Genomic DNA, 25,329 nt, shown 5'->3' with positions numbered 1-25,329 from the left:
TGTTTCAGTCGGCCGCTGACTTTTCAAAATAATCGTCCGATTTCACCCGACCCGACTTATGACAGTCGGGTTTTGCGAAACCGGACTCAATTCTAAAAAAGTAAAAGTTGCTCAACTCTACCGAAGAGTGTGACTGCTTATTCCAGACACTCAGATCTTATGAAGTTAATTCAGTTCATAAATTGTCTTCATGTGTCTGCAAAGAAGCCTGATAGGCAAAAGGAAAGGGTGATTTTTCTTTTTTATGAAGAGTGTTTGCAAAGTTGCTCAAGTTAAATTTTCGATGGATTGGAGTAATAAAAACCTTAATTGATGCAATTCCACATACCGGTAATGACATGCAAAGTGGCAAATAAATGAGTTTAATTTGTGTTGTTTTGGCCCAACAAACTTTGTTTTCATTCCTTGAACTAAGAACTTCCTAACATTGTATTTTCAGGGAAACCATTCAATAACCAAACGTCATAAATTGTGCTACGGCCAACATAATCGTGTGCATCCTGCTGGGTCATAGATATGGATATGATGATCCTACAATCCTAAAACTCATGAATCTAGTGAATAAAAATGTCAGGATCATGGAAAATAGGATGGTTCAGGTATGTAAACTTTTATCACTATGTCAAAAGAAATGGGTTATTGGCAGTGGTGTAAATAGAGTCGCAAACTGCTGCACGGCCAGCTCTACCCTCACCTACTGTATCCTCACCCATCCCTTGTAGATTGTGAGCCCTCGCGGGCAGGGTCCTCTCTCCTCCTGTACCAGTTGTGACTTGTATTGTTCAAGATTATTGTACCTGTTTTTATTATATATACCCTTCCTCACATGTAAAGCGCCATGGAATAAATGGCGCTATAATAATAAATAATAATAATAATAATGGGCCCTGGTGCAAAATTTGGACATAGGACCCCACCAGTATGTGGGTCAGATGTACAAGCCAGAGCTTGCTTCAGGTTTTCATGGGCCCTGGGTGGGCCCCTTTAACACATACCACAATTCATAATGCACAGATACGACAGAGAAATATAGGTATAGTACAATGCCAAAGATTTCACTTACTTCTTACATTACATGAGTGATATCTATTGTATATTCTACATTAGCTAAGAAACAGTATAGTCCTCTATACAGAATAATGAGCCCCATATATTGCGTCAAACAGAATAATGAGCCCCATATATTGCCCCATACAGTATAATGGCCCCACATAGTGCTCCATTATTATTTATTATTATAGCGCCATTTATTCCATGGCGCTTTACATGTGAAGAAGGGTATATATAATAAAAACAGGTACAATAATCTTGAACAATACAAGTCACAACTGGTATAGGAGGAGTAAGGACCCTGCCCGCGAGGGCTCACAATCTACAAGGGATGGATGAGGATACAGTAGGTGAGGATAGAGCTGGCCGTGCAGTGGTTTGGTCGATCGGTGATTACTGCAGGTTGTAGGCTTGCTGGAAGAGGTTGGTCTTCTGGTTCTTTTTGAAGGTTTCGATGGTAGGTGGGAGTCTGATATCTTGTGGTAGAGAGTTCCAGAGTAGGGGTGATATGCGAGAGAAATCTTGTATGCGATTGTGGGAAGAGGAGATAAGAGGGGAGTAGAGAAGGAGGTCTTGTGAGGATCGCAGGTTGCGTGCAGGAAAGTACCGGCAGACGAGGTCACAGATGTATGGAGGAGACAGGTTGTGGATGGCTTTGTATGTAATGGTTAGGCTTTTGTACTGGAGTCTCTGGGTAATGGGGAGCCAGTGAAGGGATTGACAGAGGGGGGAGGCCAGGGAGTACCGGGGGGACAGGTGGATTAGTCGGGCAGCAGAGTTTAGAATAGATTGGAGGGGTGCAAGAGTGTTTGAGGTGAGGCCACAGAGCAGGAGGTTACAATAGTCAAGGCGGGAGATGATGAGGGAATGGACTAGGGTTTTTGCAGATTCTTGGTTTAGGAATGTACGGATCCATCAAATATATTTGAGCTGAAGGCGGCAGGGAGTGGAAAGGGCTTGGATATGCGGTTTGAAGGAGAGATCAGTGTCAAGAATTACCCCAAGACAGCGAGCTTGTGGGACTGGGGAGAGTGGGCAGCCGTTTACTGTAATGGATAGGTTCATTGAGGGGGGTTGCGTGAGATGAGGGAAAGACATCTATACAGAATAATGAATCCTATATATTGCTCCAAACAGAATAATGAGCCCCTTATATTGCTCCATACAGTATAATGGGCAGCACGTAGTACTCCATACAGAAAAATGAGCCCCATATAATGCTCCATACAGTATAATGGGCACCACAGAGTGCTCCATACAAAATGAGCTGCATATATTGCTCCATACTGAATTGATCCCATATAATGCTCCATACAGTATAGTGAGCTGTTATGGTCTGGTGATTAAGGAGCGACATGCGTCTAGCTCTGAGCAGGTGGCAACTATACTGACCGCAGTCCCTAAGCTCAACACAACACTAGAAACAGCCGTGGAATGCTCCTAACGCTGCCCATGCATCTCGTCACAGCCGGAGAACTAACTAACCCTTAAGATAGAAGCAGGAAAAATATCTTGCCTCAGAGAAAATTCCCAAAGGATAGATTAGCCCCCCACAAATAATGACTGTGAGAGGAGAAGAAAATGACATACGTAGTATGAAACAAGATTTAGCACAGGAGGCCACTTCTAGCTAGATAGAAATAGTACAGGACAGAACGCTGTGCGGTCAGTAATAAAAACTAGAAAAAGTCCACCGCAGAGAAATGCAAAAATCTCCACACCTGACTAAAGGTGTGGAGGGCAAACTCTGCTGCCCAGAGCTTCCAGCCTAGCTGAATAGATCCATACTGATGAGCTGGACAAATAAACAAAACATAGAAAGATATGAACAACAAGTCAACAACAAGAGAACTGCAAAAGAACAAGCAAGGACTTAGCTTTTGCTGAATTGGTCAGAGAGTCAGGAAAATCCTAAGAGCATAGACTTCAGGCAGGAACAATGACAACTGGCATTGAATTAGGGAAAAGGCCAGACTAATATAGCCGAGCCAGAAAGACGATCAGTGAAAATAGCTGCTGAAGCTAAATCCAAGAAGCAGCCATACCACTCAAAACCACAGGAGGGAGCCCAAGAACGGAATTCACAACAGTGAGCCACATATAATTCTCCATAAAGTATATGATAGGCCCCATCTATTGCTCCATATATAATGGGCCTCAGATAATGCTCCATACAGTATATGATCGGCCCCATATAGTATATTGAGTCTCATATGTTGCTCCATATAGAATGGGCCCCATATAATGCTCCTTACAGAATGAGTCCATATAATGCTCCTCACAGTATATGATTGGCCCCATATAATGCTCCATGTATAATGTGCCCCATATAATGCTCCATATAAAATTGGCCATATAAAATGTTCCATGTATAAATAGTTCCATAAGATGCTTCATATATTATTGGCCCCATATAGAAGCTCCATATGTAATTGGCCCCATATACTGCTCCATATGTAATTGGCCCCATATACTGCTCCGTATTGAATTGGCCCCATAAGATGTTCCATATAGAATTGGCCCATAAGAAGCTTCATATAGAATTGGCCCCATTAAGAAGCTTCATATAGAATTGGCCCCATTAAGAAGCTTCATATAGAATTGGCCCCATTAAGAAGCTTCATATAGAATTGGCCCCATTAAGAAGCTTCATTTAGAATTGGCCCCATTAAGAAGCTTCATATAGAATTGGCCCCATTAAGAAGCTTCATATAGAATTGGCCCATAAGAATCTTCATTTAGAATTGGCCCCATTAAGAAGCTTCATATAGAATTGGCCCCATTAAGAAGCTTCATATAGAATTGGCCCCATTAAGAAGCTTCATATAGAATTGGCCCATAAGAAGCTTCATATAGAATTGGCCCCATTAAGAAGCTTCATATAGAATTGGCCCCATTAAGAAGCTTCATATAGAATTGGCCCCATTAAGAAGCTTCATATAGAATTGGCCCATAAGAAGCTTCATATAGAATTGGCCCCATTAAGAAGCTTCATATAGAATTGGCCCCATTAAGAAGCTTCATATAGAATTGGCCCCATTAAGAAGCTTCATATAGAATTGGCCCCATTAAGAAGCTCCATATAGAATTGGCCCCATTAAGATGCTTCATATAGAATTGGCCCATAAGAAGCTTCATATAGAATTGGCCCCATTAAGAAGCTTCATATAGAATTGGCCCCATTAAGAAGCTTCATTTAGAATTGGCCCCATTAAGAAGCTTCATATAGAATTGGCCCATAAGAATCTTCATATAGAATTGGCCCCATTAAGAAGCTTCATATAGAATTGGCCCCATTAAGAAGCTTCATATAGAATTGGCCCCATTAAGAAGCTTCATATAGAATTGGCCCCATTAAGAAGCTTCATATAGAATTGGCCCCATTAAGAAGCTTCATATAGAATTGGCCCCATTAAGAAGCTTCATATAGAATTGGCCCATAAGAAGCTTCATATAGAATTGGCCCCATTAAGAAGCTTCATATAGAATTGGCCCCATTAAGAAGCTTCATATAGAATTGGCCCATAAGAAGTTTCATATAGAATTGGCCCCATTAAGAAGCTTCATATAGAATTGGCCCCATTAAGAAGCTTCATATAGAATTGGCCCCATTAAGAAGCTTCATATAGAATTGGCCCCATTAAGAAGCTTCATATAGAATTGGCCCCATTAAGAAGCTTCATATAGAATTGGCCCCATTAAGAAGCTTCATTTAGAATTGGCCCCATTAAGAAGCTTCATATAGAATTGGCCCATAAGAATCTTCATTTAGAATTGGCCCCATTAAGAAGCTTCATATAGAATTGGCCCCATTAAGAAGCTTCATATAGAATTGGCCCCATTAAGAAGCTTCATATAGAATTGGCCCCATTAAGAAGCTTCATATAGAATTGGCCCCATTAAGAAGCTTCATATAGAATTGGCCCATAAGAAGCTTCATATAGAATTGGCCCCATTAAGAAGCTTCATATAGAATTGGCCCCATTAAGAAGCTTCATATAGAATTGGCCCCATTAAGAAGCTTCATATAGAATTGGCCCCATTAAGAAGCTCCATATAGAATTGGCCCCATTAAGATGCTTCATATAGAATTGGCCCATAAGAAGCTTCATATAGAATTGGCCCCATTAAGAAGCTTCATATAGAATTGGCCCCATTAAGAAGCTTCATTTAGAATTGGCCCCATTAAGAAGCTTCATATAGAATTGGCCCATAAGAATCTTCATATAGAATTGGCCCCATTAAGAAGCTTCATATAGAATTGGCCCCATTAAGAAGCTTCATATAGACTTGGCCCCATTAAGAAGCTTCATATAGAATTGGCCCCATTAAGAAGCTTCATATAGAATTGGCCCATAAGAAGTTTCATATAGAATTGGCCCCATTAAGAAGCTTCATATAGAATTGGCCCCATTAAGAAGCTTCATATAGAATTGGCCCCATTAAGAAGCTTCATATAGAATTGGCCCATAAGAATCTTCATTTAGAATTGGCCCCATTAAGAAGCTTCATATAGAATTGGCCCCATTAAGAAGCTTCATATAGAATTGGCCCCATTAAGAAGCTTCATATAGAATTGGCCCCATTAAGAAGCTCCATATAGAATTGGCCCCATTAAGAAGCTTCATATAGAATTGGCCCCATTAAGAAGCTTCATATAGAATTGGCCCCATTAAGATGCTTCATATAGAATTGGCCCATAAGAATCTTCATTTAGAATTGGCCCCATTAAGAAGCTTCATATAGAATTGGCCCCATTAAGAAGCTTCATATAGAATTGGCCCCATTAAGAAGCTTCATATAGAATTGGCCCCATTAAGAAGCTCCATATAGAATTGGCCCCATTAAGAAGCTTCATATAGAATTGGCCCCATTAAGAAGCTTCATATAGAATTGGCCCCATTAAGATGCTTCATATAGAATTGGCCCATAAGAAGCTTCATATAGAATTGGCCCCATTAAGAAGCTTCATATAGAATTGGCCCCATTAAGAAGCTTCATATAGAATTGGCCCATAAGAATCTTCATATAGAATTGGCCCCATTAAGAAGCTTCATATAGAATTGGCCCCATTAAGAAGCTTCATATAGAATTGGCCCCATTAAGAAGCTTCATATAGAATTGGCCCCATTAAGAAGCTTCATATAGAATTGGCCCATAAGAAGTTTCATATAGAATTGGCCCCATTAAGAAGCTTCATATAGAATTGGCCCCATTAAGAAGCTTCATATAGAATTGGCCCCATTAAGAAGCTTCATATAGAATTGGCCCCATTAAGAAGCTTCATATAGAATTGGCCCCATTAAGAAGCTTCATATAGAATTGGCCCCATTAAGAAGCTTCATATAGAATTGGCCCATAAGAATCTTCATATAGAATTGGCCCCATTAAGAAGCTTCATATAGAATTGGCCCCATTAAGAAGCTTCATATAGAATTGGCCCATAAGAAGCTTCATATAGAATTGGCCCCATTAAGAAGCTTCATATAGAATTGGCCCCATTAAGAAGCTTCATATAGAATTGGCCCCATTAAGAAGCTTCATATAGAATTGGCCCCATTAAGAAGCTTCATATAGAATTGGCCCCATTAAGAAGCTTCATATAGAATTGGCCCATAAGAAGCTTCATATAGAATTGGCCCCATTAAGAAGCTTCATATAGAATTGGCCCCATTAAGAAGCTTCATATAGAATTGGCCCCATTAAGAAGCTCCATATAGAATTGGCCCCATTAAGATGCTTCATATAGAATTGGCCCATAAGAAGCTTCATATAGAATTGGCCCCATTAAGAAGCTTCATATAGAATTGGCCCCATTAAGAAGCTTCATTTAGAATTGGCCCCATTAAGAAGCTTCATATAGAATTGGCCCATAAGAATCTTCATATAGAATTTAGCCCCATTAAGAAGCTTCATATAGAATTGGCCCCATTAAGAAGCTTCATATAGAATTGGCCCCATTAAGAAGCTTCATATAGAATTGGCCCCATTAAGAAGCTTCATATAGAATTGGCCCATAAGAAGTTTCATATAGAATTGGCCCCATTAAGGAGCTTCATATAGAATTGGCCCCATTAAGAAGCTTCATATAGAATTGGCCCCATTAAGAAGCTTCATATAGAATTGGCCCCATTAAGAAGCTTCATATAGAATTGGCCCCATTAAGAAGCTTCATATAGAATTGGCCCCATTAAGAAGCTTCATATAGAATTGGCCCCATTAAGAAGCTTCATATAGAATTGGCCCCATTAAGAAGCTTCATATAGAATTGGCCCCATTAAGAAGCTTCATATAGAATTCGCCCCATTAAGAAGCTTCATATAGAATTGGCCCCATTAAGAAGCTTCATTTAGAATTGGCCCCATTAAGAAGCTTCATATAGAATTGGCCCCATTAAGAAGCTTCATATAGAATTGGCCCATAAGAATCTTCATATAGAATTGGCCCCATTAAGAAGCTTCATATAGAATTGGCCCCATTAAGAAGCTTCATATAGAATTGGCCCCATTAAGAAGCTTCATATAGAATTGGCCCATAAGAAGCTTCATATAGAATTGGCCCCATTAAGAAGCTTCATATAGAATTGGCCCCATTAAGAAGCTCCATATAGAATTGGCCCCATTAAGAAGCTCCATATAGAATTGGCCCCATTAAGAAGCTTCATATAGAATTGGCCCCATTAAGAAGCTTCATATAGAATTGGCCCATAAGAAGCTTCATATAGAATTGGCCCCATTAAGAAGCTCCATATAGAATTGGCCCCATTAAGAAGCTCCATATAGAATTGGCCCCATTAAGAAGCTTCATATAGAATTGGCCCCATTAAGAAGCTTCATATAGAATTGGCCCCATTAAGAAGCTTCATATAGAATTCGCCCCATTAAGAAGCTTCATATAGAATTGGCCCCATTAAGAAGTTTCATATAGAATTGGCTCCATAAGAAGCTTCATATAGAATTGGCCCCATTAAGAAGCTTCATATAGAATTGGCCCCATTAAGAAGCTTCATATAGAATTGGCCCCATTAAGAAGCTTCATTTAGAATTGGCCCCATTAAGAAGTTTCATATAGAATTGGCTCCATTAAGAAGCTTCATATAGAATTGGCCCCATTAAGAAGCTTCATATAGAATTTGCCCCATTAAGAAGCTTCATATAGAATTGGCCCCATTAAGAAGCTTCATATAGAATTCGCCCCATTAAGAAGTTTCATATAGAATTGGCTCAATAAGAAGCTCCATATGGAATTGGCCCCACAAGATGCTCCCTATAGAATTGCCCCATAAGATGCTCTATATTAAACTGGCCCCATAAGATGCTCCCTGTGTGTTAGGGGTCGAGTTCCCGCCTCTGCACAGGGGGAATCTCGGGCCATCTCCGCTGCGGTCTCCCATTCTTCTCCTGCCGCAGTGGAGCCTGCTCAGCGGAGACTTCGATCCCAGCGTCTCGCTCAGTCTGACTCTGTGCTTAGAGTTACTGCTGCGTTTCCTGGTTCTCCCATTGAAGTCAGTGCTGGGCAGCGGCGAGCGGACGCTTCTGGGGCTAAGTCCTGCTTTTTACATTCTGAGCATGCCCAGAGTAAGATCTCTCAGTGGAGATCGAGGGTCACATGATCAGATACTGCAGCTAAGGTCCTTGTAGCTGCTAGGACTAAATCCTGCTTTGCACTCTGAGCATGCCCAGGGCGAGATCTCTCAGTGGAGATCCAGGGTCACATGCTCAGGTGCTGCAGCACTCCATTGGTCCTTCTTTGGAAGGTCCTAAACATGCTGCAGCTATTTAAGCCTCGCATGGCCGCACGGCCAATCGCTAGTATTGTCTTTTGTAAATGTGTGTGTGTTGTGAGTGAAAGTCGTTCTTTAAAATCCCCTCCCTATTGTATGACTGCTCGCGGAAGGTGGGTGATTGCTACCTAGCGCCCGACTTAGCCATCAGCACGGTACACACATTACAGCGTCTTATTGCTGTGACCGCCAGTGCGGCGCCGTGCGCTTTCTCTGCGCTTTCCTAACCCAAGCCTGGGTGGTTAGTGGCGTCCGCCAGTGCGGCACCGCACGCACTCTCGTGCCTCTAAATGTATTCTCTTGGTGCGGTACCGCGGCCCTGTGACTCAACAGGGTTTGCTTCCTTCACACTGGGTGAAGTTAACCCAAGTGTGTATTCATATTGTACCGCCATCTCTTCCGTCTCTACTAGCAGCAGGGTTTTCACCTGCACGGTGGACCTCGGACGGCGAACGCACCTAATACCATTACACCTTATACTTGGTGCGTTCCGCCAGTCCTAACACTGTGTTATTGGCCCCATAAGATACTTCATATAGAATTAGCCCCATATAATGCTCCATATATGGGCCCCTTCTGATAGTCCCCATATATTGCTCCAAATATAAAAAAAAATGAAATGCTCACCTCTCATTGTTTGTCCTGCTCTGCTCTGGACTCCACAGTATTGCGTCTTCCTGCTCTCTGTGCTGTGACTGCTCAGGCAGAGGGTGCGCACTGGTGACGTCATCGCGCCCTCTAACCTGAATGTCACAGTCAGAGGATGGAAGACGCTGCAGCACTGGAACCGGGAAAGTTAAGTATCACAAGTGCCAGGGCTCGGAGCGGCGGGGGGTGTCCATTCGCAGTCCGAATGGGTCCCGGCTTCAACTATATTAACCCAGTGTGCCATCAGTCAGATGAAGCGTCCCTGCCCACAAATACTTATCCACATGTCCATGGTTAGGTGTACTTTCCCAGTAACAGCATTGTTGAGGACACGGCTAATGTTGTCAGACACACTCTTGTGTAATGCGGGGATGGCATACTGGGAGAAATAGTGGCGGCTGAGGACTAAGTACCTTGGGATGGCTGCCGCCATCAGGTTGCGGAAAGCTTCTACCTCCATAAGCATTAAAGGTAACATTTCAAGCCAAGCAGAGGAGGAATGTGTGAATTTAGTAGTATGGCCTGTGGGCGTTGACTGCGTATTTCCACTTGCATTCCAAGGACTTGGGTATGGACAACTGAACCTTGCCCTAGAACAAGGACGTGAATGTGCTTAAGTATGATGCTAGTTGAGTGTGTGCAATGGCAGGTGCAGGGCAGGAGGCATCTTCATAGCCACCATGGACAGGGGATTGGCTTGCACACACAACAGCAGAAGAAGCACTGCTGTCAATCACAGACCCTGTGTTTCAGCCCACAAAGTTGGGTGCTTTGATGCCATTTGCCTGATCACGCTGGTGTGGTCAGGCTGGTAGTTTTGCTTCCCCTGCTAATGCAGGCCTGGCAGGTGGTACAAATTGCCTGTTTGGGTTTATCGGCAGAGTTTTTGAAAAACAACCAGACTCGGGAAGACCTAATACATGTACTGGCAACTTTCATCATATTGGTGTGACGGGAAGCGATTGACTGTCTTCTGTCTGCAGTCAACACAATGCTTCTTCCAGCTTGTTGGGTGCTACGCCTCCCTCCCTCTGTGTGCTGTTGTCTTCACTCTGCATGTCCTCCTTCCAGATTGGGTCAGTTATTATATCATCCACCACCTCTTCTTCCACTTCCGCATCTTGGTTCTCTTCCTGACTTCCGGGTCCTCCCGACCGCGCACGCGCCACACACACTCGGGTCATGGCGATAGGTGCATATTTGATATAAAAATCCCCCCGGACCCTACAATTGACACCGCCTGATGAAGGAAATTTTCCGAAATGTGCGCTGGGTGCGCTATTCCAGGACGTGGGGACCCTTAAAGGTAAATACCTATAATTATATAAATCCTCCTTTCACGCAGCACCTAATATAGTTAGTAGTGACCAATTATTGGTCCATTCAATCTGCAGTTTTGCACACAGCACTTTGTTTTTTTACACAGCATTGAAAATTTATGTCTTTTACATCAATTGCTCTATTTTATTTTTTGCACGGTCATCTTTATGGTTTATAAATTTGTGTATTTATTCTGTTTTGCACAACTGAGGAATATATGTAATTTTATTAGTCCCGATACGCGCACTGATATTGTTTTTATTTTTTGCCACGAATATGGAATAAAGGCATTTTATAATCTACCTCCTGTGTGGTGCTTTTCTGGTAATCCATATCTTTGGTTGTTTGGGCTGTTCCTTTAAAATATCTGGCCTGTTTTTTTTTTACAGCAAAATAATGTCAATAACTAGGCTGACACACAGCAAAAAAAACTATGGAGGCCTGAAATGACACTATTTATTATCACAATGATAGGTGATCCGTGTGGCAGACAAAACACACTGTAAAATCTCTGCCCTCTAGGTAAATATTTTTTTTTAAGCAAATTGATGCCAAGAACTTGTATAAGACACTCCAATAAATTTTACACTACCATAAAAATGCCAGAATTTTATGCACACTCAGATGTGATTAGTGTGACGGCCAAACCCCTGTTTAGAAAAAGCTGTATTTTAACGCTGTACTATGGAAAGGATCTGGTTGTATTCCAAAGTGCCAGCAAGCAAAAGGAAAAAAAGTGAGCTCTGGATTGCTCTTAAATGCAGAAAAAAAAACAGGATTAAGATGCAAAAACAAATTATTCCTGGCCACTGACACCAGGGACTATATATATACATTCAATATCTGTAATAGGCAGCAGTAGCAGACAGTAATGGAATGGCCCCTCTTGCTGTGTACAATGAAGTATGCCACATACACTGCCAGCCTACCTAGCACTGATATCTATATACCCACATACACTGCCTGCCTACCTAGCACTGATATATACAGTATATGCCCCATAATTAGTCCTTGGAAGGACTGTCGGTTTAGCTGGATATGTGGATTCAACAATGGTATACCACCACTAACTAATAAAATGACAAATCTCTCCCTATCTCAGAGTTAAAGAGTTGATTGTGACTTGTAGGATCGCTACTTCCAACAGGTGGCGCTATAGAGTTTAAGTCCTCTTTTTCTCAGAAGAGGCAATTTGCATATTATATTTCCCAGAGGAGCATTGTACGGCAAATAAGCCTCCTTACCTTGACAAGCCAGAGATGGTATGTCACTCTCCATAAGGAGAAACGATACCCCTTAGACCCCAGTCCAGAGCCCCTCACCTAGCCAAATTAGTTCTCATGCTTCGCACTGACGAGGGCCAACAGCCCGAAACACCGTGTCTGCGAATTGAGATACTAATTTGGCTTTTATCCTAAGTCATATTGCATGACTCGTTAAAGAGTTGATTGTGACTTGTAGGATCGCTACTTCCAACAGGTGGCGCTATAGAGTTTAAGTCCTCTTTTTCTCAGAAGAGGCAATTTGCATATCCTATCTCAGCAGAAACTCTCCCTACACTGCCTGAGTCTGGAGCTGACTGTGCCAAGCATGACGGTGGCAGGTCTCATATAGACCTGAGGACGCTGTGCGGCCAGCCTATCACTGTCATGCCACAACCAACATGGCTGCGGCATTACAGTGCGTGACAGACAATCCCTGCTTGTTGATTGGTGCTCTAAAGAGTGCCAAAACAAGCAGGGCAGTGACCTGAACTTCCGCCAAACTATACCGGAAATGCTCAGTGCTCGCCGAGCATAGCGATGCTTGGGCGTGCACCGAGCATTACCGAGCATGCTCGCTCATCACCGGTGACAAGTTTTGTAAAAATATCTATGGCCAGACATAGCTCCAGTGATGGAAGTTTGGTAGTTTTTGAAAAAAGGTGGTGTGGTATAGCACTGACGTCTTGGGGGGTATTTTCGTCTTCCAATGATATCATCGCTTCAAGGGCTTCTTGTTCTTCTCTCGTGGGAAACTGGTCCGGCATTTTGTTTTTGGCATGGAGTTTCTTGAGAATTAGTTTCCTGGCAAACAGATGGATGTCTTTTATTGATGTAAACGCATCTATATGATAGGAAGGAGAAAAAGACCAAAACTTTAAGTTGTATCACTGGTAAGATATGTTGTGATAGATTAACCACCTGGTATTGGTTGGAACCAGCACACATAGATAAATCCACCCATGAATGTTGCCACTTTACTTCTATCACCATCCGTTTTGTGCGCATATGCTGCTTGCCACTGCCCCCAAACACTTCCGGGAGCGCTTGGCTCTGACTCACATGCGTTCCTGCATGTGTTCCTGCGAGTGTGTCCCTGGAAGTGCACCTTCACTAGGGGCAGGGTAGGCGCATCATGCGTCAACACATATGGACGGTGATTCAATGTCATCCATCTACGTACTCCCTCTTTCTGATTGAGTCATTAGTTGAGCAATAGTTATAAGTCCCCCTCTCCTCACCCAGAGATGCCACCAAAAGGAGCTCTGGGCGGAAAGGCACTTTGAGTCCTGACCTATGACTCCTTATCTTGTGGCCTGCTGATCACTCTAATAAGCTATACTGCTATGTTTTTCTTATAGACGCTTTCTGCAGGTTACCTCTCAGTGCAGCTGTATGCTCAATATTTTACACTATACCTGTATATATTTCCTTAATGTTATGATACACCCTTAGGTCTTGATAAAAGTTTAAATTAGGCTATGATTATACATAGGTACATTTTACCTTTGCAGCATAAAAAAAGAACCACTAAACAAATAGTTTCAGGATCCTAGAAACAAACCAAAAAACCAAACACAAGGATCCTTAATATTTAACTTTTAATAATTAAAGCTAAAAACCGTTTGTTCCAATGTATAAAACATAGGTATTCTTAAAAAAAATGCAGCTCATGAAAGCCAAATACAAACTAACTTACCCTGTCAGGTGCCCTATTGCTGGTCCCTACCTGACAGCGGAGGTTGGGACCCTAAGGTACTGCGGTAGGCGCCCCCGCTCCTCGACGACTGGCCCTAATAGCCCTAAATACACCCTATATTCCCTAGAAAAGACATACCAGATACCGCTACTCCAGAAAAAATGAAAAAAATACAAAAAATCAAAAAAATACACAAATTAGAATAGAAAAAACCAAAAAAATGAACATAGCAAAAAAAAATAAAAAAATTTGCTATTATCCACCAGGCAAAGAAGTCCCTAACAGGGGGACAATAGAAAATATCAGATGGGTACGAACAACACCAATGCCTCATTTATCCAAAAAATATATCAGCAAGTCACCATTAGGGTTGAGCGAAACGGGTCGAACATTTTCAAAAGTCGCCGACTTTTGGCTAAGTCGGGGTTTCATGAAACCCGATCCGACCCCTGTGCGGGGTCGGCCATGCGGTACGCGACTTTCGCGCCAAAGTCGCGTTTCAATGACGCGAAAAGCGCCATTTCTCAGCCAATGAAGGTAAACGCAGAGTGTGGGCAGCGTGATGACATAGGTCCTGGTCCCCACCATCTTAGAGAAGGGCATTGCAGTGATTGGCTTGCTGTCTGCGACGTCACAGGGGCTATAAAGAGGCGTTCCCGCCGACCGCCATCTTACTGCTGCTGATCTGAGCTTAGGGAGAGGTTGCTGCCGCTTTGTCAGAAGCAGGGATAGCGTTAGGCAGGGTCCATTAACCACAAAACCGCTTGTGCTGCAGCGATTTGCACTGTCCAACACCACCCTCGGTGTGCAGGGACAGTGGAATTTTTTTTTTTTTTTTTTTTCCCCTCAGCGCTGTAGCTCATTGGGCTGCCCTAGAAGGCTCCCTGATAGCTGCATTGCTGTGTGTACGCCGCTGTGCAAACCAACTGCTTTTTTCAAAGCACAAATCCTCTTGTTCCTTCCTTTCTGCACAGCTATCTTTTTTGTTTGTCCACACTTTTTATTTCATTTGTGCATCAGTCCACTCCTTATTGCTGCCTGCCATACCTGGCTGAGATTACTGCAGGCAGGGAGATAGTAGCTGCCTGCCATACCTGGCTGAGATTACTGCAGGCAGGGAGATAGTAATTGTAGGACATTCCCTGTTTTTTTTTTTTTTTGGTGGGAGATTAAGATTGGCAATTTGGCATTTCTGCTAGAGTGCCATCCCTGTGTGTGCCATCTCTCTCACATAGTGGGCCATAGAAAGCCTTTTCATTTTTCTGTATTTTTTTTTGTGGGGTGTATAAATTCTCCCTGATAAAAATACAGTGGGAGATTAATATTGGCCTTTGGGCTTGTGTGCCAGTCCTGAGTGTGCCATCTCTCTCACAAATAGTGGGCCATAGAAAGCCTATTTTATTTTTTTTTGGGTTTTATAAATTCTCCCTGAAAAAAAGGGAGATTAATATTGGCCTCTGGGCTTCTGTGCCAGTCCTGAGCGTGCCATCTGTGCCAGTCCTGAGCGTCCCATCTCTCTCACAAATAGTGGGCCATAGAAAGCCTATTTAATTTTTTTTTTGGTTTTATAAATTTTCCCTGAAAAAAGGGAGATTAATATTGGCCTCTGGGCTTGTGTGCCAGTTGTGAGCGTGCCATCTGTGCCAGTCCTGAGCGTGCCATCTCTCTCACAAATAGTGGGCCATAGAAAGCCTATTTAATTTTTTTTTTGGTTTTATAAATTTTCCCTGAAAAAAGGGAGATTAATATTGGCCTCTGGGCTTGTGTGCCAGTTGTGAGCGTGCCATCTGTGCCAGTCCTGAGCGTGCCATCTCTCTCACAAATAGTGGGCCATAGAAAGCCTATTTAAATATTTTTTTGGTTTTATAAATTCTCCCAGAAAAAAAGGGAGATTAATATTGGCCTCTGGGCTTCTGTGCCAGTTGTGAGCGTGCCATCTGTGCCAGTCCTGAGCGTGCCATCTCTCTCACAAATAGTGGGCCATAGAAAGCCTATTTAAATATTTTTTTGGTTTTATAAATTCTCCCAGAAAAAAAGGGAGATTAATATTGGCCTCTGGGCTTCTGTGCCAGTCCTGAGCGTGCCATCTGTGCCAGTCCTGAGCGTCCCATCTCTCTCACAAATAGTGGGCCATAGAAAGCCTATTTTATTTTTTTTTTGGGTTTCAGAAATTCTCCCTGGAAAAAAAAAGGGAGATTAATATTGCCCTTTGGGCTTGTGTGCCAGTACTAAGCGTTCCATCTCTCTCTCTCTCTCAGTCAGTGGGCCATAGAACGCATATTTTTGGTTTTATTTGTTTTCTAAATTCTCCCTGAAAAAATCATTTTATTTTATTTGGTTTCTAAATTCTTCCTGATAAAATCATATTTTTTTTATTATTTTTATTTCTAAAGTCTCCCTGAAAAAAAAAAAAAAAAAAAACAACCAAAAAAACAGTGGGAGATTAATATTGGCCTTTCTGCTTGTGTGCCAGTCTTGACTCCTGGGTGTGCCATCTCTCTCTCTCTCTCTCTCTCTCTCTCTCTCTCTCTCTCTCTCTCTCCAATTGTGGTCCATAGAAAGCCTATATTTTTTTTCCTTGATTTGGGTTCTAAAATCTACCAGAGAAAATAACTACATCAATCATTGGTAGAAAAATATTGGCCTCTGGGTTTGTGTGCCACTCCTGACTCCTGTGTGCGTCATCTCTCAGTCAGTGGGCCATAGAACGCCTATTTTTGGTTTTATTTGTTTTCTAAATTCTCCCTGAAAAAATCATTTTATTTTATTTGGTTTCTAAATTCTTCCTGATAAAATCATATTTTTTTTATTATTTTTTTTTCTAAAGTCTCCCTGAAAAAAAAAAAAAAAAACAGTGGGAGATTAATATTGGCCTTTCTGCTTGTGTGCCAGTCTTGACTCCTGGGTGCGTCATCTCTCAGTCAGTGGGCCATAGAACGCCTATTTTTGGTTTTATTTGTTTTATAAATTCTCCCTGAAAAAATCATTTTATTTTATTTGGTTTCTAAATTCTTCCTGATAAAATCATATTTTTTTTATTATTTTTTTTTCTAAAGTCTCCCTGAAAAAAAAAAAAAAAAAACAACCAAAAAAAACAGTGGGAGATTAATATTGGCCTTTCTGCTTGTGTGCCAGTCTTGACTCCTGGGTGCGTCATCTCTCAGTCAGTGGGCCATAGAACGCCTATTTTTGGTTTTATTTGTTTTCTAAATTCTCCCTGAAAAAATCATTTTATTTTATTTGGTTTCTAAATTCTTCCTGATAAAATCATATTTTTTTTATTATTTTTTTTTCTAAAGTCTCCCTGAAAAAAAAAAAAAAAAACAGTGGGAGATTAATATTGGCCTTTCTGCTTGTGTGCCAGTCTTGACTCCTGGGTGCGTCATCTCTCAGTCAGTGGGCCATAGAACGCCTATTTTTGGTTTTATTTGTTTTATAAATTCTCCCTGAAAAAATCATTTTATTTTATTTGGTTTCTAAATTCTTCCTGATAAAATCATATTTTTTTTATTATTTTTTTTTCTAAAGTCTCCCTGAAAAAAAAAAAAAAAAAACAACCAAAAAAAACAGTGGGAGATTAATATTGGCCTTTCTGCTTGTGTGCCAGTCTTGACTCCTGGGTGCGTCATCTCTCAGTCAGTGGGCCATAGAACGCCTATTTTTGGTTTTATTTGTTTTCTAAATTCTCCCTGAAAAAATCATTTTATTTTATTTGGTTTCTAAATTCTTCCTGATAAAATCATATTTTTTTTATTATTTTTTTTTCTAAAGTCTCCCTGAAAAAAAAAAAAAAAAAAACAACCAAAAAAAACAGTGGGAGATTAATATTGGCCTTTCTGCTTGTGTGCCAGTCTTGACTCCTGGGTGCGTCATCTCTCAGTCAGTGGGCCATAGAACGCCTATTTTTGGTTTTATTTGTTTTCTAAATTCTCCCTGAAAAAATCATTTTATTTTATTTGGTTTCTAAATTCTTCCTGATAAAATCATATTTTTTTTATTATTTTTTTTTCTAAAGTCTCCCTGAAAAAAAAAAAAAAAAAAACAACCAAAAAAAACAGTGGGAGATTAATATTGGCCTTTCTGCTTGTGTGCCAGTCTTGACTCCTGGGTGTGCCATCTCTCTCTCTCTCTCTCTCCAATTGTGGTCCATAGAAAGCCTACATTTTTTTTCCTTGATTTGGGTTCCAAAATCTACCAGAGAAAATAACTCCATCAATCATTGGTAGAAAAATATTGGCCTCTGGGCTTGTGTGCCACTCCTGATTCCTGTGTGCGTCATCTCTCACTCAGTGGCCCATAGAAAGCATATAGTTTGTTACATTTGTTTTCTAAATTCTCCCTGCAAAAATCTATTTTTTTTTTTTGGGGGGGTTTCTAAAGTGTTCCTGAAAAAAATAAAAATAAAAAAAAAATAATAGTGTGACATTAATATTAACATTTGTGCTTCAGTGACAGTCCTGCGTGTGGGGCATCTCTCTAATTTGCAGCCACCAAAAAAAGAGTGTGTAACATTGGGCCTGATTTTCGCTGTGGTCTCACCAACCTGTAAAGGGGTAGCTAAATCATACAGAAGTTATAGCTCACCGTGTAAGTTGTGTGACTGCAACAAATAACGTTAGTTTGGTTACGTTTTTAAAACAATGAGGAAGTCTAGTGGAAGAGGTCGTGGCCGGGGGCGTTCATTGTCAGCTGGTAATGAGGGTAGTGGTAGTGGTGGAGCATCAGGTGGTCGTGGGGGAAAAAATATTGCACCTAAGTCTGGAGCTGTGGAGCCAGGTTCGTCGTCCGGCTACACAAGGCCTCGAACGCTCCCTTTTCTGGGATTAGGAAAACCGCTTTTAAAGCCGGAGCAGCAAGAGCAAGTTTTGGCTTATCTTGCTGACTCAGCCTCTAGCTCTTTTGCCTCATCTCGTGAAACTGGTAAAAGTAAAAGCAGCGCGTCGTTAGTGGATGTTCACGGTCAGGGACAAGTCACTTCCTTGTCCTCTTCAGCAAAAACAACAACAGAGAAGAATGCAGCAGGCGACACAACGGGTTACTCCATGGAGCTCTTTACACATACCGTCCCTGGCTTAGAAAGTGAAGCAGTTAACAGTCCATGCCCATTACAAATTGAATCTGACATGGAGTGCACTGACGCACAGCCACAGCCAGACTACTATGCTGGTCCTTTGACTCAGACCACAACATTGCCCTCGCAGGGTGCTGATCAAGAATCAGACCCTGATGAGACTATGTTGCCCCATCACGAACGCTATACCACCGAACGACACGGTGACACAGACGAAGTTGCGCAGGAGGTACAAGAAGAGTTATTAGATGACCCAGTTCTTGACCCCGATTGGCAGCCATTGGGGGAACAGGGTGCAGGCGGCAGCAGTTCTGAAGCAGAGGAGGAGGAGGGGCCGCAGCAGGCATCAACATCGCCACAGGTTCCATCTGCCGGGCCCGTATCTTGCCCAAAACGCGTGGCAAAGCCAAAACCTGGTGGAGGACAGCGTGGCCATCCGGTTAAAGCTCAGTCTGCAATGCCTGAAAAGGTATCCGATGCTAGAAAGAGTGCAGTCTGGCATTTTTTTAAACAACATCCAATTGATCAGCGCAAAGTCATCTGTCAAAAATGTTCTACTTCCTTAAGCAGAGGTCAGAATCTGAAAAGTCTCAATACTAGTTGCATGCATAGACATTTAACCACCATGCATTTGAAAGCTTGGACTAACTACCAAACGTCCCTTAAGGTTGTTGCACCCTCGGCCAATGAAGCTAGTCATCAACGCAACATCCCTTCCGGCAGTGTAGGACCACCATTTAGCGCACCACCTGCTGTATCTGTGCAGGTATCTTTGCCAGGCCAAAGCAGTCAGGGTCAGGGAATCACCAGTTTCGTAGTAGGAAACACTGCATCTAGGGCACCGGCGGCAACAATACCATCTCCCACCGTCTCTCAGTCTGCCATGTCCACCGGCACCCCCGCTAGTTCCACGATCTCCAGCTCTCCAGTCCAGCTCACCCTACATGAGACTATGGTTAGAAAAAGGAAATACTTAGCCTCGCATCCGCGTACACAGGGTTTGAACGCCCACATAGCTAGACTAATCTCGTTAGAGATGATGCCCTACCGGTTAGTTGAAAGCGAAGCTTTCAAAGACCTGATGGACTACGCTGTACCACGCTACGAGCTACCCAGTCGACACTTTTTTTCCAGAAAAGCCATCCCAGCCCTCCACCAGCATGTTAAAGAGCGCATCGTCCATGCACTCAGGCAATCTGTGAGCACAAAGGTGCACCTGACAACAGATGCATGGACCAGTAGGCATGGCCAGGGACGTTACGTGTCCATCACGGCACACTGGGTAAATGTGGTGGATTCAGGGTCCACAGGGGACAGCAAGTTTGGGACAGTTCTGCCTAGCCCACGGTCTAGTAAACAGTTGTCTGTAGCCGTTCGCACCCCCTCCTCCTCCTCCTCCTCGTCCTCCTGCAGAAGCAAGAGCTCGTCCACAGACCGCAGTCGCACAAACACTCCATCCGCACCTGCCACTGTTGCACACCAGGTCTCCCATTATGGGGCAGCTACTGGCATACGTCAGCAGGCTGTATTGGCTATGAAGTGTTTGGGCGACAATAGACACACCGCGGAAGTTCTGTCCGAGTTCTTGCAGCAAGAAACGCAGTCGTGGCTGGGCACTGTAGATCTTGAGGCAGGCAAGGTAGTGAGTGATAACGGAAGGAATTTCATGGCTGCCATCTCCCTTTCCCAACTGAAACACATTCCTTGCCTGGCTCACACCTTAAACCTGGTGGTGCAGTGCTTCCTGAAAAGTTATCCGGGGTTATCCGACCTGCTCCTCAAAGTGCGTGGACTTTGCGCACATATCCGCCGTTCGCCTGTACACTCCAGCCGTATGCAGACCTATCAGCGTTCTTTGAACCTTCCCCAGCATCGCCTAATCATAGACGTTGCAACAAGGTGGAACTCAACACTGCACATGCTTCAGAGACTGTGCGAACAGAGGCGGGCTGTTATGTTTTTGTGGGAGGATACACATACACGGGCAGGCAGTAGGATGGCAGACATGGAGTTGTCAGGTGTGCAGTGGTCGAAGATTCAAGACATGTGTCAAGTCCTTCAGTGTTTTGAGGAATGCACACGGCTGGTTAGTGCAGACAACGCCATAATAAGCATGAGCATCCCCCTAATGCGTCTGCTGATGCAAAGTTTGACGCACATAAAGGATCAGGCGTCTGCACCAGAGGAAGAGGAAAGCCTTGATGACAGTCAGCGATTGTCTGGTCAGGGCAGTGTACATGACGAGGTACCGGGCGAAGAGGAGGTGGAGGATGAGGAGGATGATGGGGATGAGTATATTTTTAATGAGGAAGCTTTCCCGGGGGCACGGGAAATTGGTGGCGTGGCAAGGCCGGGTTCTGGTTTTTTGAGGGACACAAGTGACGTAGATTTGCCTGCAACTGCCCCTCAACCAAGCACAACCGCAGATTTGACAACGGGAACTTTGGCCCACATGGCGGATTATGCCTTGCGTATCCTCAAAAGGGACACACGCATTACAAAAATGATGAACGATGACGATTACTGGTTGGCCTGCCTCCTTGATCCTCGCTATAAAGGCAAATTGCAAAATATTATGCCACATGAGAACTTGGAACTAATATTAGCAACAAAACAATCAACTCTTGTTGACCGTTTGCTTCTGGCATTCCCTGCACACAGCGCCCGTGATCGTTCTCACACGAGCTCCAGGGGCCAGCAGACCAGAGGTGTTAGAGGGGCAGAAATCAGAAGTGGCGTTGGACAGAGGGGTTTTCTGACCAGGTTGTGGAGTGATTTTTCTATGACCGCAGACAGGACAGGTACTGCAGCATCAATTCAAAGTGACAGGAGACAACATTTGTCCAGTATGGTTACAAACTATTTTTCATCCCTTATCGACGTTCTCCCTCAACCGTCATTCCCATTTGATTACTGGGCATCCAAATTAGACACCTGGCCAGAATTGGCAGAATATGCATTGCAGGAGCTTGCTTGCCCGGCAGCTAGTGTCCTATCAGAAAGAGTATTCAGTGCTGCAGGTTCAATACTAACAGAAAAAAGGACTCGTCTGGCTACCCAAAATGTAGATGATCTAACCTTCATTAAAATGAACCACAACTGGATTTCAAAATCTTTTGCCCCACCCTGCCCGGCTGACACCTAGCTTTCCTATGAAAAGGTCTTGCCTGTGGACTATTCTGAATGACTTTTCCAATCTCGTAATTTTCTTCACCTGATTGTCCAGCATACGACATGTTTCCACCTCACGAAATGGCCAAACTCCCCACACGGGGCCGTGCTATCGCCACTTTGCGCTTGGACCCTTGAGAGTGCTGTTTGTCTGAAGAGGTGGGTGTGGCCGCTTTTGGTCGACGGCACTGCCACTGGGTCCCTCATAGTACAATAAAGTGTCTCTGGCGGTGGTGGTGCGCACCCAACGTCAGACACACCGTTGTAATATGAGGGGCCCTGTGCCTGTACCGCCGGCCACAAGACAGTTCCCCCCCCCAGCTCAAACAGTGCTCTACCACTAGCAAAATTATCTCTCACAGCTTCACCAATGTGTAGTCTAGCCGCTGACATCCTTCAATGCCTGGCACTGACAATACCATTGTTTTGACATTTTTGTTATGTTAGGCCTTCGAAGCCTGTCTGCGGTCCCTTCTTTCTACAACTACTACACTGACCAGGCCACTGCTGGCCGTGTTACCCTGGAACCAATTTAAAAGTGCCTACAGTCAGCCCAATTTTGTTATGTTAGGCCTTCGAAGACTGTCTGCCGTCACTCCTTCCACTAGACTTCCACTGACCATACACTGCTGCCCATGTACCCCTGGAACCAATTTAAAGTGCCTACAGCCAGCCCAATTTTGTTATGTTAGGCCTTCGAAGCCTGTCTGCGGTCACTCCTTCCACTAGACTTCCACTGACCAGACCACTGCTGCCCGTGTACCCCTGGAACCAATTTAAAAGTGCCTACAGCCATGTGTTATTATTTTAGGCCTTCGATGCCTGTCTGCGGTCACTCCTTCCACTAGGCCTCCACTGACCACACCACTGCTGCCCGTGTACCCCTGGAACCAATTTAAAATTGCCTACAGCCATGTGTTATTATTTTAGGCCTTCGATGCCTGTCTGCGGTCACTCCTTCCACTAGGCCTCCACTGACCACACCACTGCTGCCCGTGTACCCCTGGAACCAATTTAAAATTGCCTACAGCCAGCCCAATTTTTTTATTTTAGGCCTTCGATGCCTGTCTGCGGTCCATTCTTTCAACTACTACTACACTGACCAGGTCACTGCTGCCCGTGTACCCCTGGAACCAATTTAAAATTGCCTACAGCCAGCCCAATTTTTTTATTTTAGGCCTTCGATGCCTGTCTGCGGTCCATTCTTTCAACTACTACTACACTGACCAGGTCACTGCTGCCCGTGTACCCCTGGAACCAATTTAAAATTGCCTACAGCCATGTGTTATTATTTTAGGCCTTCGATGCCTGTCTGCGGTCACTCCTTCCACTAGGCCTCCACTGACCACACCACTGCTGTCCGTGTACCCCTGGAACCAATTTAAAATTGCCTACAGCCATGTGTTATTATTTTAGGCCTTCGATGCCTGTCTGCGGTCACTCCTTCCACTAGGCCTCCACTGACCACACCACTGCTGTCCGTGTACCCCTGGAACCAATTTAAAATTGCCTACAGCCATGTGTTATTATTTTAGGCCTTCGATGCCTGTCTGCGGTCACTCCTTCCACTAGACTTCCACTGACCAGACCACTGCTGCCCGTGTACCCCTGGAACCAATTTAAAAGTGCCTACAGCCAGCCCAAGTTTGTTATGTTAGGCCTTCGATGCCTGTCTGCGGTCCATTCTTTCAACTACTACTACACTGACCAGGTCACTGCTGCCCGTGTACCCCTGGAACCAATTTAAAATTGCCTACAGCCAGCCCAATTTTTTTATTTTAGGCCTTCGATGCCTGTCTGCGGTCCATTCTTTCAACTACTACTACACTGACCAGGTCACTGCTGCCCGTGTACCCCTGGAACCAATTTAAAATTGCCTACAGCCATGTGTTATTATTTTAGGCCTTCGATGCCTGTCTGCGGTCACTCCTTCCACTAGGCCTCCACTGACCACACCACTGCTGCCCGTGTACCCCTGGAACCAATTTAAAATTGCCTACAGCCAGCCCAATTTTTTTATTTTAGGCCTTCGATGCCTGTCTGCGGTCACTCCTTCCACTAGGCCTCCACTGACCACACCACTGCTGCCCGTGTACCCCTGGAACCAATTTAAAATTGCCTACAGCCAGCCCAATTTTTTTATTTTAGGCCTTCGATGCCTGTCTGCGGTCCATTCTTTCAACTACTACTACACTGACCAGGTCACTGCTGCCCGTGTACCCCTGGAACCAATTTAAAATTGCCTACAGCCAGCCCAATTTTTTTATTTTAGGCCTTCGATGCCTGTCTGCGGTCCATTCTTTCAACTACTACTACACTGACCAGGTCACTGCTGCCCGTGTACCCCTGGAACCAATTTAAAATTGCCTACAGCCATGTGTTATTATTTTAGGCCTTCGATGCCTGTCTGCGGTCACTCCTTCCACTAGGCCTCCACTGACCACACCACTGCTGTCCGTGTACCCCTGGAACCAATTTAAAATTGCCTACAGCCATGTGTTATTATTTTAGGCCTTCGATGCCTGTCTGCGGTCACTCCTTCCACTAGGCCTCCACTGACCACACCACTGCTGTCCGTGTACCCCTGGAACCAATTTAAAATTGCCTACAGCCATGTGTTATTATTTTAGGCCTTCGATGCCTGTCTGCGGTCCATTCTTTCAACTACTACTACACTGACCAGGGCACTGCTGGCCGTGTACCCCTGGAACCAACATCAGAAAATATAAAAATAAGTATTTTGCTTATAAAAAAGAAAATACTGGTGAGATATCAAATGCAGACATTTTAACATTAAAAACAAACACACAACTCTAATCTGGTACAGTACTAAAAATGGCCACCAGCTACAATTACTTTCTCCTGCAAGTAGTTAACTGAAAGTTTTTTTAAATTGAAAACACACATATGGCATCCACCGAGTGTTGTCCTGTCGCGTCTTCTTTATATTATTGCCGAGAAGATGCAAAATAATGAAAATAATAAAATCATTAATTACCAAAATAATAGAGAAAGTCAACACCACATTGCAAATAAACATTCATTCCAAATAAAGAAGCAGGGCGCGTCCGAGGGTGAGTATATACCTAATAAGAATATAATCACCCTCGGACGCGCAATGCTTATTTCCAACAGCCTTCCTTCCTAAGAATCAGCCCTTCCGTCGTGTAGAGAGACGTTGTGTTACACTCCAAGGTGTTCCCCAGGTTGCCTTTCCTGAGCTTCGATCTTCCGGCTCTCGTTTAGTAGTTCTTGGAAACTACTCTGCATTAGGCCTTCAAATTGGGTATGGGGTGTAGAGAGATGGTGTGTTCCACTCCAAGGT

The 25,329-nt window shown here is 43.5% G+C and overlaps 1 protein-coding gene and 1 long non-coding RNA gene across 2 annotated transcripts in view; one reads left to right on the top strand and one right to left on the bottom strand.

Moving 5' to 3' along the window:
* The window catches only part of LOC138638743 (cytochrome P450 2C23-like), a 761,024-nt gene that overhangs the window by 122,574 nt on the left and 613,121 nt on the right, over window positions 1-25,329 (top strand). The window lies entirely within an intron of this gene.
* The window catches only part of LOC138638746 (uncharacterized), a 36,950-nt gene continuing 23,834 nt past the window's right edge, over window positions 12,214-25,329 (bottom strand). The window contains exon 3 of the long non-coding RNA XR_011312543.1: window positions 12,214-12,907. This is a non-coding gene — a long non-coding RNA (uncharacterized lncRNA). The remainder of the gene's footprint in view (window positions 12,908-25,329) is intronic.

Source organism: Ranitomeya imitator, chromosome 5, assembly GCF_032444005.1.
Source record: "Ranitomeya imitator isolate aRanImi1 chromosome 5, aRanImi1.pri, whole genome shotgun sequence".
In the NCBI taxonomy this organism is placed as follows: domain Eukaryota; kingdom Metazoa; phylum Chordata; class Amphibia; order Anura; family Dendrobatidae; genus Ranitomeya; species Ranitomeya imitator.
This window is presented reverse-complemented; position numbering and strand designations above follow the sequence as displayed.